This window comes from Poecile atricapillus, chromosome 3, assembly GCF_030490865.1.
Source record: "Poecile atricapillus isolate bPoeAtr1 chromosome 3, bPoeAtr1.hap1, whole genome shotgun sequence".
In the NCBI taxonomy this organism is placed as follows: Eukaryota; Metazoa; Chordata; class Aves; order Passeriformes; family Paridae; genus Poecile; species Poecile atricapillus.
Window position 1 is genome coordinate 59,896,447 of NC_081251.1, and position 16,171 is coordinate 59,912,617.

General features: G+C 41.3%; 1 protein-coding gene across 2 annotated transcripts in view; it reads right to left on the minus strand.

Annotated features, from left to right (window-relative positions):
* The window catches only part of IPCEF1 (interaction protein for cytohesin exchange factors 1), a 78,642-nt gene extending 62,849 nt beyond the window's left edge, over nt 1–15,793 (minus strand). For both annotated transcript variants that reach the window (XM_058834531.1, XM_058834530.1), the window contains exon 1: nt 15,733–15,793. The gene's annotated coding sequence lies outside the window, so the exon portion shown is untranslated. The remainder of the gene's footprint in view (nt 1–15,732) is intronic.
* Nucleotides 15,794–16,171: the final 378 nt, after the last annotated feature.

The window sequence follows — 16,171 nt, forward strand, 5'->3', positions numbered from 1 at the left end:
TCAGCAAATGTGCTGCTCATCTACAAGAAGCATTTGAAGGAGGATTCAAGGAACTACAGGCTTGTCAGCCTGACCTTGGTGCAAAGGCAGGTCATGGGGCAGATAAACTTGACTGAAAAAACACAGCAAGTACAAGATAACCAGGGGATCAGGCCCAGCCAGAAGGGGTTTAGGAAAGGCATGTTCTACTTGAATAATCTGATCTCCTTTTATGACCAAGTGACCCATGTCTGCTGGAAAAGGGAAAGGCTCCAGATTTAGCCCACCTGGACTTAAGCCTTTGATATTGTCTCCCACAGATTCTCCTGCAGGAACTGCCAGCCCATGGCTTGGACAAAGTGCACTCTTCAGTGGGTTAAAAACTGGCTGGATGGCTGGCCCAGAGAGCCCAGTGGTGAATGGAGTTCATCCAGCTGTAGGCACGTCACGGGTGACGTTCCTCTGGGCTCAGTGCTGGGGCCTGTCCTGTTTAATACCTTTATTGATAATCTGGATGAGGGGATCAAGTGCACCCTCAGTCAGTTCATAGGTGACACTCAGGCAGGAGTGTTCATCTGCTGGAGAGCAGGAAGGTCTCCAGAGAGATCTGGACAGGCTGGATCAATGGTCTGAGGCCAGTGGTATGAGGTTCAACAAGGCCAAGTTTTAAGTTTTGCACTTGGGTCACAACAGCCCCAGGTAGTGCTACAGGCTTGGGGAAGAGCAGCTGGGAAGTGGCCTGGCAGAAAAGGACCTGGGGGTGCTGGTCAACAGCAGCTGAACATGAGCCAGCTGTGCCCAGGTGGCCAAGAAGGCCAATGGCATCCTGGCCTGGATCAGCAATAGTGTGGCCAGCAGGAGCAGGGCAGGGATTGTCCCCCTGAACTCAGCACTGGTGAGGCCACACCTCGAGTGCTGTCTCCAGTTCTGGCCCCTCACTACAGGAAGGACATTGAGGGGCTGGAGCACGTCCAGAGGAGGGCAGTGAAGCTGGTAAAGGGTTTTGAGCACAAATCTTGTGAGGAGCAGCTAAGAGAGCTGGGGGTGTATGGCCTGGAGAAAGGGAGGCTCAGAGCAAACATCCACAACTCCCTGAAGGGAGGCTATAGCCAGGTGAGGATTGGTTTCTTCTCCCAGGGAATCAGCAACAGAACAAGAGGAAAATCCTCAAGCTGCACTGGAGATGTTCAGGTTGGACATTGGAAAGAATTCTTTCAGTGAAAGGTTGGTTAAGCATTGGAATGGGCTGCCCAGGGAGGTGGTGGAGTCACTACCCCTGGAGATGTTGAAGAAACTACTGTACATGGCATTTAGTGCTGTGGTTGAGTTGACAAGGTGTTGTTTGGTCAAAGGTTAGATTCAACAGTCTTGGAGGTCTTTTCCAACTTTAATGATTTTATTTGGTGAAAGTACTGAGGTTCAAGCCCTTGACAATGAAGCAGATAAAGAGCCCTTCCACTGTCCTCCAGCCCTGTGGCCAACATGACTCAGTGACATTACCACACGTGTCCTTGGACACTTCAAGAAGGGCTTGGAGCTCCCCAACCCCACTGCTGCTCCTACATGTTTGTTCCACCACTATAAACAATGTCTGAAACCCAAAAAATTTGTTATGTGAGGCTTTGGGCTTAACAGCAGTGCAACAATCTCTTCACACGCATGTATTAAAAGCTCCATCAACTCCCGTTATAGAGGAATTCCCTGTCTGCCCAAAAAAAAAAAAAGATGGAGGGGAGCAAAGGTGAATGGTTACAGAAAGAGTGAAAAATTACAAGTGAGAAGGCAGGACAGAAGATGTGATTAGATAAGCCAGTGGTACAGATTCCCACTTTGCTATACATGTTTCTTCCAAGAGCCTGCACCAGCTCTGGGCTGCAAAGTTCAAAGAACCATATCTCTTCCCATAATCTTCCATAGATTCCCAGGCAGTCTCTGCTTACTAGGATACCCATCCACCTGGCCTTATAATTTCAGTTCTCTAAGAAACTCTACACATTTTCTCCAGTGTCACCACTTAAAAGAAGTTATCTTGCTGTACTACAGCCTGCTACAACATCTGTAACCACATCTATAACTTCCCTGGTGCTTCTCAGAGTCAGAAACTACCAAATGCCCTTTGGGTGTTCTCGCTTGTCTTAGTCCTTGGCACAGCAGCCCTCCACCCTCCCTGTGCCACCTCCCTGCCACCACTGTGCTTTGTCTCACATATCAACATTGTTCCCAAGGCTGACACAGAAACAGTATGTGCAAGCCACTTCCCAAAGCTGGAAACTACAGCAGGACTCTGCAAATGAGGTCACAGGTGGTGCACAATGCTGAGAGGCCCCATGCAAGCCCTCACAGCACCAGCAGCATCTCCAGAATTAAAGCAATCTCCCTTTGGCATTGCAAGACAATGCAATATTGTTAGAGAGAAAGGTACATGTGCCAATTTCATCCTCACCTCTTTCTAGAGAGCTCGACCCAAGACAGCTACATAAAAAGAAATATGGATAATCTGGGTGTCCCAGGGTGCAGAGAGGAAGTATTTGTGGCTTCAATAACAAGCTGAAGATATTTGATCTAGTGGATTATTACATTTTCTTATTTACTTAATTATACACCAGACGTTGAGAGGAAATAAAAGTGGCATTTTTATTTAGTGTTCAAGCTGTCAAAATAAAGGTAAAGTGGCAATCAACAGAACACAGGAAAAGAGTCAAGAACAGAGATAATATCACTGAGGTCTCCATGAGGAATTTTGCCATTCCACAGTCTGGGCACATCCTGAAGGAAGATTTGCAGAGCTTCATCATATGAAGAGCTTCATTTCTCAACAGCTTGTCCTTCCATAAACTTTTCTTTGGTTTTTGAACCCATTTATGCATTCACCAAAATGAAATCTATACTCACTCCCACAATTTAATTTTGCTGTGTGTGAAAAGGTACTTATTTTTTCTTTAAATTTACTGCCAGTTTTGTTGGGATTTTTTGCTTGTTGAGTTTTTTTTAGGTATTGGTTGTGCCTTTGTTTGTTTGTATTTTTTTAATAAATGGTGCATGCTAGTTTTCCTGTGGAAAAATGGACATTCACTGCCACTTTGTAACCACCTCTGTGGTGGTCATAACTGACAGACCTCTCACATTACCTCTCAATCCTCTTTTTCAAGCTGAGGAGCCCCAGTGCAGAGAATCCCAAGTTCCCCTTTTCCACACCTTGTTTCCAGCCCTCACTTCCCATGGTTTAATCAGCTGTTAGCCCACAAAAGAGCTGTAGCTGACTAGCTGTTATGGGCCTTTGGCTATAGCCCTGCCAAAAGGTGTCTGGAAATCCAAGTCTGCTGCAGTCATACACACAGAGGCAAGCAGTGCAATCGCCTACCAGCAATGAATCTATTGAGCAAAATCTGCAGTGCCAAGTATCTGCCATGCACACAAATAAATGAGTCCTGTCTCATGGACTCATAATCAGTGTACTCCTGGAGCACATCTGGTTAATTTTATTCAAAGGATTTTGTATCATCATCATTTTTCGTGATGCAAGATCTGTCTGCCATGAGAACTACAGCAAGGGGATAATCTGGAGATTTGCTTCAGGAGTGCTCTCCTTATCTGAATTAACACACCTGCATCAAAACATCCTATCAGCTGGATGCACCTCCAATACAGGTTAGCTCATCAAGCCAAAGAATGCTGGATTTATGAAGAGCATCATCTTTACCCAAATAAAGCCCAAAACCAGTATGTCTCGATACATATGAATCCACTTGTCTATTAATTTGCCTCTTCTTACTCCTCTAGTACTAATTCAACTAATAAATTACATGTCACAGTGTCTATTTTAGCAATTCCTTTTCCCAGCTGCTCAAGAATTCTCCACGAATACTGATGGGTGCTCATGATCTACAAGCTTATTTTACTTGTTTTAAAATTAATTCTTGTAGTAGTACACTTTGGGATGGCTCCATAGACTTCCTCCACCAAAAAAAAAAAAAAAGCTTTTCTTTAGAAACATCTACTAAAAGCTCATAGAATGCTATTTCTTAGTCTTATAATCTTTTCCTACTTCTTTTACAATTCAAACAGTATCAAAATCTTTCTCTGGTTTCTGTTTCTAATGATGTGAAAGAATTTTGCTATGACTTCCTCCCCAGTCCACTTCTTATGACTTTAGCGATCAAACAAAAAAGACTAAATATCTACCAGAACTTATGGTCTTTTCTATTTTTATTATGCTGGATATGACTCACAACTTTTGAAAAAAACACCTTATTTCTAACAGACTGCTGTAATTTGCTGTTTGTGCATACCATTCTTGTCATGTTATTATTGGCATTTTTTAAATCTTCCTTGACATGGATACATATTTTCTCTCAGTTTCTACTAATTGCACAACTAAAGAGCCTTGATGCCATTTCAAACAGCTTGTCCTTTTAGCTGTTTCTCTTATTTTTCTCTCAACACACAGTCACATCATTTAGGTCCACTTTTTAAAGTTACTTTACTTGATTTCTTAACTACCAGATTGATACTGAATTTGAAGTTAATGTGTTTCCAACATTTGTTTAACTTAATAAAGATGAGATATACAATGCTTTCTTTGGCATTCCCCTTAACCTCTGCCATATGGAATATAAATTTTATCCAGGGTGTTGGTTTTGTTTTGGTTTGGTTTTTTTTGATAAGCAGTTCCCAGTAAACAATCTTGATAATAGAAAAGTTTTTGTCCATCATCAAAAATAAAGTTCCCTACATATTAGGTACTGGTGTTAGTTTTCTCAGGAATCCTGAGTTGGAAGATTAACAGTTATAATAAAAGCCACGATAACAGCTTCACCCCAGTGCCAAGGCAGGGATGAGGGAGGCTGCAGGAGGCAGCAGGACACTGCTACCCCACACTCTGGCGCTGGTGACACCTGGCAGGAGAGGACAGGGGTCAGGCTCTGCTGGGAAGCAGCACCATGCCCCAGCCATATGCAGAACATCTGCTCATCTCTCCTGCTAGGAAAACCTGCTTGTTTGATAAATATTAGGTTGCATGTACATATGAAGCATACATTTGTACAGCAGTGAATTTGCAAAAGCCTTTCTTTCCCACCCCTCAGGCTGTCTGGGAGGAACAATCAGCTGTAGGTTTCTCTGCAGACTAACCCCACATTAAAAATCTGAACCAGCATGACCCAGCCTTCTTAGGCCATGGAGTGCTTAACCATTAACTACTTGTTGGACCACAGCAGATTTCTATCAGCAACACTTTTCCTGGTCCAGCCACTGCATTAAGGTTGGATGAAGCACTGGTTTAAAGAGCAGAATGTGAAAGCTGGTGGAGCGCCCTGCTCCAGCAGAGCTAAGCAAGGATTCTAGGCTTGCCTACAAGACTCAGGATTCAGTGGGATGCTCCTTGGGACTTCTTATCCTCTGAGAGGAGATAATGAGGGTCTAAAAAGATATCTAGTTGCTGTGCATGACTCCAGGAATTCCACTTAAGCGAAGCATGGTAAAAGTTGGTAATGTGGAACTGCATTCATTTGTGTAAACTGTTAGAGACTACAGATATACAAGATATTAAAAAAATCATTAGTTATAACCATTTTTTAAATCCCAAAAATAGTAGTCAAATTAAATATTTAATTTAATCCTTTTCCAATCCTGCCTTATCACATATTTCTCTTTTTCTGGAGAAACTCTAAGGGATCAAACATTGCCCATAGCTAAAAAGCTTTTAGGAACTAGGTGTGAAGATATTTTAGAAGAAATGCCACATATAAATCTGACTGTACCAAAATCTGTAAGAGATAACAGGTTCATTTCAGTGATTATACCCATGAGAGGGTCCCCCTCCCACAGGTGTCTGCTCAACCTCCTGCTGTAGAAGGTGACAGCAGTATGGGCATCTTGTCCCCAAAGACATGGTGCTCTGTACATACACAATGGAGTGGGCAGTGGTTGCACCACAAAACACAAACCCTAAGCCATTTTTTGCACAACTTTTCCATACCACAGCTCAAACCATCTCCTTCCCTCTTCTCTAGTAAGGAAAACTATGTGTTCTAATTCACAATAATTCAACAAATAAGATTTAGACACTGACAATTTCTGTTACCACACAAAAAAACAAAAAGTGGAATCACTCCAAACAGATCAAAGTAGAGACTAAAAATCTTGAAAGAAAATTTAAAGTCATCCTGGACAGACCAATATCCAACTGTATTTTTTTTCTTAGGGATAATCTGCAGATTTAATTTTTTCAAGTTCTTCACTAAATACAGTTCAGCTGAATCGTCTGCAGGCACAGAAACCCCATCAAGCACAGAGCATTTCAAAGACTGAATAATGGGTGGTGACCACTGCCATGCACTACTGAGTTATCCACAGTAACAGAATAGTTAGGAGATTGGCAGCAGGGAAGACAGCCCAGCTGCAGAAGAGCACTGGTTTACAGTTCAAGGCCTTTCCATTCCCCCATTTGCTTTGCTGTTCTGAGCAAGCTCAGTTTACCTCTGTCTCAGTTCCACAAATCATCCAAGGAAAGCAATGGCTCTTCTCTCCTGCAGATGGAAGTGTTGTGAAGGGCAGATGTAAATCCACAAAACACTAAGGAACTTCACTCCCCAGATGTGGGGATTGCAGTCCCCAGCCAGCACCCAAAACAAGTACTTGTTATTAAATGCTGGCTGAGACCTATCCACCTCATTAACAGCAGCAATTAGCCTTTCAACACAGGAAATAAAAATATGCAAAGAGGCAAAATTGCTGACCAAACTGTCATGAGCTTAAGATAATGAAGCTGATGGCAATGCCATAGCTACAATGACACAGAAGTCAGCTCCCAGAACAAGAACAGGAGGTACTCTCCCACAGAAACAGCTCTGGTCCAGAGGCTACCAGTGCTCCAGTCCTCACATAACAGCATTAGTGCCCATGCATTCTTGACAGCCATTTTTCTTAGGGTTATGTGCAACATCTGCTTATGATGTCTGAGAGCAGAGCCTAAGGAAAAAACTAAATTTTTTAAACCTACCCATCCTTCTCCTACCGAAAGCCTCCAGCTTCCAGGCACCTACAAAGGAAATTCCTCCTTTTTTTTTTTTGTTGTTGTTTTTTTTTGGCAGGGAAGCCAGATGATAGAGCTGAACCTGTGTGTTCAATTCTAGTTTCATAACAGTCAATCTCGAGAAAACTCTTCCTTTTACCCCCCCATTTAAAAATTTCAGACATTGCTAGATAGTAAGGAAGTTTTCTCAACTTACATAATGCTTTGCCTTCTCTTCCTCTTCCCTTACATCCTCCAAGTGGATGAAGCAGATGACCTGGGCAGAGCTCCACGAAGACTGCAGTAGGAAGAGCAGTGATTCTTGCTACCTTCTCACCAGTTGTGCTACAGACCTCCCAGGTATGAGCAGGAGATGAAGTGAGCACCAGACTTTCTCAACCATGTGGGGATGCTCCACGTCAGCCCTTTGCTTTCTTTCTTCAGATCTACTGTCCTCACCCCCTTTTCTTACTCTTCAGTTCCAAGAATTGTTTTACCTGCTGAGCTCACTTCAGTTCCAGGAACATCTGTGACTGAGAAGCGACCAATGGTTCAGAGCAGCCACTTTTCCCAAGCCTCCATCAGCCCAGCTGCAGCAGGATCCAAGTTGCAAGTGTGACAACCAAGAGGGGAGAGAAGCTCTGGGAGTTTGCTCTGGCACAGGCTAAGGCTGGGAGGACTGAAAGAGGACTGACGTAATGAGACCTATATAAGGCTTTGTGACAACTGGCAGTTGTCTCAGTGGTTTTACAAGTATCAGTTGTATTTACTCCAGCTGAAGTGTTGCTGCCTGCAATAGAAATTCAGCTTTCCTATGACTGCTTCTCAATTCAACATTCATGAAACAGCCAACACCCTTGGTCAGGATCAAGGGCTCATCATGGCAGATACTAGGTAGATAAAGAAGCTGACATCATCCCATCCCAAAGACTTGGCAGAGATAAAGAGGGAGTAAGATGATGACAAAGTACCTGGAAAGGGAAAAAACAAATCCAACCATGTTCCCTCTTGGCCTCTATCAAAATAATGATTATGTGTAAAGCCCTGATTGTATGCATATACGTAAATAAAAATCAAGACTCATACTCAGCACCGGGAAGTTGTTTAGCTAAAGTCTGCAAGCTCTTGCCTGTAATAATCTTTCTGCCTTCTGACTGGAGCCAAGAAAAGGGTTTAGCATTTTTTCTTTTCTCCAACCTAATACTATTTGTAAATGTGTTTTTCTTCTATCTTTCCAGTTGGTTTTATTTATGTAGACATGCCAGTGTGGTAAATTTCAGACCTATAATTTGTGGCTTCCTGACTTGGGGATGACTCTGAAGTAGTTCTTATGTGGCTGTTCCTCCAGCTGAATGTTTACACACACATACACTGTGCATAGCTTTTACTTATGTGCATGACCAAGGGTTCTGCATGCTTCACATAACTTTTCAGAGTCTACATGTGTTTCTGATCATGACAACACATTGAAAATATGTGCCTACAAAACACATTTTAAATGCATTTATACAACACAGTATGTGCTTACCCTTGAGGTGTGTTCTATATATAGAAAAGCTGAAGATTAGGCTTCCTGTTCTCATTCTTTCCCTTTAAGTTCTTCTCTTGCTATTTATTGTATCCATGTTTCCATTACCACTCAGCTATAGGTTATTTTTCATTGGCATAAAATCAGTCAAACCTGAATTCTGATAACACACATGCACATGATAAAGCATGAGACATCCCCTAAGGAGATATCTGGACTTTCACATTTGAGTCAATTCAACAACAGTTATAGTGTGGGAATCAGCTCAATGTCTGCTGAGACCACACCTCATAAGCTTCAAGGTATCAAAAAGTATAGTTACGAAATACTATCAGTGTTCACTGTCACCAAGGTTTAAATCTCTTTTCTTAAAAAAAAAAAAGTAAATCAATAAATTCAGTTTTGTTTTTAATGGTTTTAAACAGAATGGTTTTTAACAATGATTTAGCTCCGAAGTCCTTTTTTTTACTTGGCTGTTTTAGCTTGTGGATGAGGCCCAACAAGCCATTCTAAGTTTCCCTCCAGATACCAAACTTGGAGGCATTTATAAGAACTTTGACACCTGAATCTTGCAATATGCCACATGCAGTATAAAAACTCAGTCACCCTATCAGCCCCAAGAAGGAAACACAAAGAGCCATGGCTAGGTCTTGATTGGCCCACACTTCTGAAAGCATTCACTCTTCTAAGACTTTACAGTATGAGAGTTAAACATTTCTTTCTCCACCATGACCTTCCTTTTCCTAAGGCTGAGATGCAAGAAGGGAAGGCAGGCAGGCTGCAGCATGCAGCCCTGGGAGCTGCACTCATAACTTCCCAGTCCCCAGTAAACAGCTCCAGCCACCTCTGGGGCAGCCTTCCCCCAGTGAGAAAATACATATGGCCACATACATATCACCACAGCCTGAAGACACTAACACTTTAAACTAGATAAGTTTAACAAAATCACTAGGTGTGTTCCAGAACCTTTGGACTAATCTTAAAAACTCGAGCACTCCTAAAAGTTAACAGGGCTACATAAATGTATTCACATGCTGATAAATGCCTGCAGGACCAAGACCTAAGTTAAGCAGATTCTACAAACCTCATTATTTACAGAATACGATCTGACACATGTATGTTCCCTTTTGGTCATCATTATCTTGAATGGATTTTTTATTTATGTGCATGACTAGACAGGCTGTGTTTCGTATGAATACCAGCATTCATCCACAGAGAACAATAAAATGTCTTTCTCCCACTGCAAAAGTTTGTCTGGGAGCAGAGACCCACAGAGCTCAGCCAAGCAGTCAAATGCCACAAAAAAATCCACATAGGAAATCACGTAAGCAAACAATTTCCAAAGTACTTGTACACCAGGCTGTGATACATAATCTGCTTCTTGCACTGTTATGGACAAGCCAATTTTTACCATTCAGATTTTACCATTCAAATTTTACCATCTGTTTGAGCAAAGAGAGGGCTGAGAGGACTAGAAAATCCAGCCAGGGTTAGTCACCACTGACAAGCCCTCAGCAACTCCACCAGCTGAGTAGTTCCTGTGGTGCTCTCCTACAGCAGAGTCACACACATAAAAGCCTAATGGCTGCAGTCAGACAGCAAGTGCCAGCTGCTCACACAATGATATTTGAAAAAAAGGTTAAATAATACAGCAGCAAAACATCATCCAGAAATTCCAGATGAGGGCTAGCCTTCTGCACGGATCCATGGTACAGCCTTATCCTGGCAAGGAGGAGGCATCATTCCTCCTCCTCCTCCATCCCTGTGAGCAGCGCCTGGAGCTGCTGCTGCTCTTTCCTGCAGTGGGAGATGTCCAGTGGAGAAGACAAACAATGGGAAGAGAAACAGCTCACTCCGGATCTCTCTTATAGCATGTTGGTCCCAAACATACTCTGGACTACACTACCTCTCACCCATTAACTTTCTCTTCCTAAAGAGAAGGCTGGACCTGCTGATAGGATCATTGGGAAGAGTAAAGTACTGACAAGGAGCTGTTCTGGATAGCGAGGAAGCTGAAGGACATACAATGGCAAGTTTGAGAGAGAAAGGCTCAAGCATGTCCTGAAAGCACAAGTGTTCCCAACCGTGCTGGTTCTGTGTATCCTAGAGCCAGTCAGGTATCCAAGAGGCAGAGACTGATACTAAAAATAAATAATTAACCTACAGTCTCAAGCCAAAAGCCATTGGGAATAATTTTGTTCCCCAAACATTTACTATGCTTGGGCCTTCTTTAAAGCCTGGAATGGAATTTCAGACCACTGCATGACCCAAATTTTATCTAAATCCGTAATTTTTGGGAGAAAAAAAAACAACAGGAATTTTAAGTCAAATTATCTTCTAATCAAATTAAGGACCACTTTATCTAGTTTCTTCCATTCTGTTAAACCCAGACTCTCTTATATTATAAATTAAATTCAGAATAATCCACTTTTTCTCTTCATTCTGATGATGGTTTTTTGGGAGAATAAATAGATATTTATCAGTAAAAAGGAATAGAAATAAACCATTTTATTTTAAGAAGGTTAAGTGGCGCCTGATAGTCTACAATCTGACAAGTTAAGCAAACAAGGAGAAGGGGAAACCCTACCTTGTAAATAAGGCAATTATAAATCTAGTTTTAACACTGGAATAAAGCCAAAATCTAAGTGTGAAGGACTGAGAGAAAAATCTGTTGTAAATTCCTTCAAGTGAAAGTCCCTATTTAAAAGGCAGAGAACGTATTTTAGAAAAGTCATGAAGTCACATGAGTTGTTTGGGTTTTTTTCAAAGCACAAATCTAGATGAAATTTGACTTCTTTTTAAACAGGCAAAGATACACACAGCTGCACTTGTGTAACTCTTACACTAGAATGAGAATAGCAACAATTAAAAATAGGTTTTGCACTGAACTTTTGTAGGTACTTCAAATACCTACAGAGTAGGAATTGCAGCCTCAATGATTGTGAAAATTTCTTCTTACATGTTCTCAATTGAAAGAAAAAAAAAGAGACATATACCTCTCATATAGGCATATAGTAAGAAATTACACATAAGCTCTTTCACTAAACTTTCACTTGAGCCTGGTTTTATCCTCTTTCTAGGTAAGGGGGCTGTGTGGGCAGGGAATATGACAACAGCAGACTCGTGTTCCTTGACTATAGTTTGTAAGTCTAAGTTCTTTGGAAGGTTTGGAAAGATAGAGCTGACAAGTCATGCCATTCCATCTCAAATATTATGGTTGAGTAGTTTAAACAGAATTCAGTACATGGGTATTTACATTCACCCACAGGCATACACACATGTAAATACTTTTTATACTTCTATAAAGCTCAGGCAAATTCCACTGAAACTAGGAAACCAGACTGGAAAATCCACTTACATTACACCTTTGCATTTTAGTCATAAATTAAAAAGACTGTGGGTGTTGTGACTAACTGACAGAGAGTAAATTGAGCCACTGCATGGTGTTTACCATGGGGTAAGCTGTTGCCTCTCCTGATTTTTAATTGGAGGTTAACTTTGGCACACTCCACTATAAACAAGGCCTGGCACTAAAAACAAAGAGACAAGGAATCGTTTCATGGATGAATTCCCATAGTTCATCAAATATTCATCACTTACATTGCCCAGATATATTGTCAAAGGTGATAAACACACACGTATCAATAACAATAGTCTGATATTCTGCTCCATTCCTCATCACAGAGGTACCCAATCCTGATTCCAAGAAAAGGAACAGCACAGTGTGCAACCATACCAAGAACATGAAAGGTCTGGCTCCAACTCTCAAAAGCCCTCCTGAGCAAGTATAGCTGAACAGTACCTGGATCCTGGCCCCTGTTTCTATTTACCTTATCTATAATTGCACATGTGTACAAAAGTGACTCTGAAGTAGATATAGAATGACCCAGCAACACTTCACACACCTCCCACACAACACCAGAAGGCCTCGTGGCAAACACACCAGTCACTTGTTGTCACTCCTGATCAGTCATGATGCTGACAGATCTCACACACACACAAAAAGTTACTGCAAGAAAGGGTCCTGGCAGAAAAGTGATGGCAAATCCCAGAACAAAGCTACTGTAACACCACAGGAGTCTCAGACTGACCAGATGGCAAGACTGCCACATTTCGGGCAGTACATACATACTTGAACATGCCCATCTTACTTGGAGCTGTACTGTGGCTCAAGCAAACATGAAGAGACACAAATATCTCATAAATTTATGAATACTTAAAAAAAACAGAGGTTGTTTTTGTTTTTTTTAGCTTATCAGGCTGTTACGCTCTTGTATTGTTACATTGCAAAGTATATTATTCCCCCTCAAAAATTAAAACACAACACCCTTAATCACAGGTTGTTCCCACTAATAAATTACCTATTTAATATGTTTACATAGGCTCTTTTCCACAGTACAAGTCATGTTGAAATTGCCCTAATTAAAATATCTCCATTTATTTGCATGACTAATTAGTACTTATCTGTAACATGGCACTTTATATCTTCAAAGCACTTCAACTGCATATAAATGGATTATCTGAAAACTTGCCCAAAAATGTATCTTGAAATCTGATGCAGAGACTCAGCCATTGTTTCCTAAAATAACTACTGGCTTTACGTGCACTCTGAATCGTAGTGAGGGCAATACTGAGAGGTCTGCAGAAGCACGTGTGTTACTTATGGAAAGAGTAAATATTCCACAGAAGAGATAAAGGCAGCAGACCAGAGAGTGTTCCTTGATGACATGAAAAAGCAGATGGCTCAGTCCTTTGAGTGGTAGTAAAGACAAAGTCTATCCCACTTCCCACCATGCTTTTTGCTGAAAAGAACTGTCACACTCATGTGCAAATGAAGTCCCACATCCCTAAAATTGCTTGCAAGAGACTTGCCACCATTCTTTCACTTCCTCCTCTTTGGAACTTTCTACAGACTTGAATGTCAAAATATTCAGGACATCTGGTGCTGCTTTCTGGAAACCCTGGCCACTGACAATTTGCACTGCATGAGAAATTAATTTCTTGGTATCATGCCACCCGTGTGTCTCCCATAAAGCTCATACCCCTGGGCCACCCACTGGCTGAAAGAAGATGAAGGTGGGTATTTTTTGCTTCACAGCTTGTTTTAACAAGGAACTTATATACAGAAACAAGCTACTTCCATAAGCACAGAGCTGCCTTACCTGTCTGCAAGTTATTTTCCTCTTTAAAAATTAAAAATTACATTAGAAATGGCAGGGATGTGGGGATGTGTCTTTCAACTCAGGAAGTAGTGTAAAAGAGAAGATTTTGTAGGTCTAGCATCTTGATTTTAAAAGGCAAACTATATTTTAGAGCTATCCATATACCTTCTCTTGCCAGAATGTAGCACCATTCCAAATACTTTCCTTCAATTAAGAGGAAAACCGACATAGTTCCTCAAAACAAAAAGTGGTGTTTTTGAAATGTTCTGCAAGTGCCTCAACTGAAGGAACGACAATGTTAATTTTTGATGATGATTTTACTCTAGGTAAGTACAAAACTGCAAAATTACCAATTCTGAATGTTACTGCTCCCTGTCCCTCTTTCCTGTGCGGTGGCCTTGAAGTGCATCTTCTCACACATTCATTTGATTGCTTCAGGGTCCTCTAAACCTCCACATTTCACTATTAATAGTTATGGTGAAGCGTGCATGGTGGCTTTTATCCAGAAGGCCTGAAAGCACTTGATGAACTCTACCAGGATGCAATCACATACAGCCTACTCACATCTCTGCAAATTCATAAGGTTGTAGAAACATCAAGAGATCATTAAGTCTGTCCCTCCCAGCAGGATCAATTATACTCAGGCTACTTCTGACAGAGGCTGCCTAACCCGTTCTTTAAGACATCAAATAATGGAGGTTCCACAGCTCCCTTCAGCATCTTAAACCAGAGCTTAGCTCTCCCTGACATCAGGTTTCTCAACCAAATTCAACCTCTGTGCTGTAATTTAAGCTTATTGTCTCTTGTCCTATAAATTTCATACATAAATCTTTAATGTTTGTTCTTGTGATACCAATGCAGTCATCTTTTCTTAAGACTATGCAACATAGCTTGATTTAATATTTTCTCAAAGGCCAATGTTTTCTAAGCAAGAGGGGCTGTTGCCCCTAGCTGAAACTACCTGCTGTGGTAAGTACTTCATGTTATTGCAGGCACTGCCAGCCCTAAATTGACAGTCACCAAAAGGAATGGAAGTGCCCCCCTTGCACAGTAAATGAGAGGCTCTCTTGAAGAATCTGCTGAGAACCAGAGGCCCAGCCCTTTTTTTCCTGTTCTGTGTTGGTTAGAAATACAAGTAATTTGCCATCAATTCCCAGGCAGTTCATTAATCACACTGACAGTCACACAGTTTGGTTTAGTCTCAAAAGAAGATTTGAATGCCTGCTGGTTGCATCCCTCTTCAGCTTTGGGAAAAAAGAAAAACCCAAAGAAAAGTCAGACAAACAAGATCTGAGCAAAGCCTCTCTGTATTGCTTTTTCCATTCTGCTGCTCTTTAGACCCTTTCAAATGTACTGATAAGTACAATAGAGAACAACTAAATCCCCAACCCAGCACACTCAGGAAGTTAAAACTACAAGACAAGGCTTGCTAAAAAAAAAAAAATCTGACCATCTAAATAAGTAAAACAGAGAGTAATAAAGGGATAGATCACTAAAAAAGAAGAAAAATACTTCTTCGCCAATGTCAATATAAACAAAATATCCACAGAAAAATAGATACATCCTAAATGTAGAAAACTAAGGATGCGGCTTCAGAGAGTACATGTGGGGTTTTCTGCAAAACTACTGCTCCCCCCAACCCTGTCACATGTCTGTCCCACCCCTAACCTGGGAGTTTTTTTCAGCACTAAACAGCCCTTCACTACCACTGAGCTTCAGCAAACAGGTACATTGGGTGCTAACTTTACAACATGAGCAGCAGATGAGAAATTGAGTTACCATTTTTTTGGTGGGTGACTGAGGCAACGAATCTTGCAGTTTCCCTCCTTATTTCAAGAGGGGAGCAGGAGACACAGAAGCTACCAAGTCTGAAGGACCCCCATCCCTAGCACATATCCCATGTCTCCCACCATGAAGAACTGCTAGAAATATAAAGAACAAAGCATGCCTAAAATGTTCATAAAGCATTATTACTTTAAAATAAAAACTCCTTATAACCTAGTTGCAATATCTATTGCCTCTTCAATCCTCTTAATATAGCTTTAACTTACCACCAATTTAGAGAGATCTCAGGAAAACCATTAAGTTTGCACAAATGAAGCAATAGCTTTTGCCCCCACCCCGGAGACTCCTTTCTGTCTTCCTTTTCCTCCCCCACCCAAGCCCTGAATACAGGAAGAGAGATCACCAGCTGCCTGCTGAAGAAAACAACTACCAAATAGTGTGCATCATTCAGATGGCTTGGGTGATTCAGCTTTTCCATGTGAACTTTAAGTGGCACAAATGGTGCTTTGTGCATTTCTGAATCAAACATGTATTTAATAGTCCAAGTACATAACACAATTTCTACTTGAAGAACAACTTTTCATCTTAAATAAAGCAGCGTATCTGTTGCCTTACAATGACTCCAGTTCTCAAACCAAACAATAATTACATCTACCTGTGTTTATGTATTGCAGCATCTTCAGCCTTTAAAAATGCATTTCATAT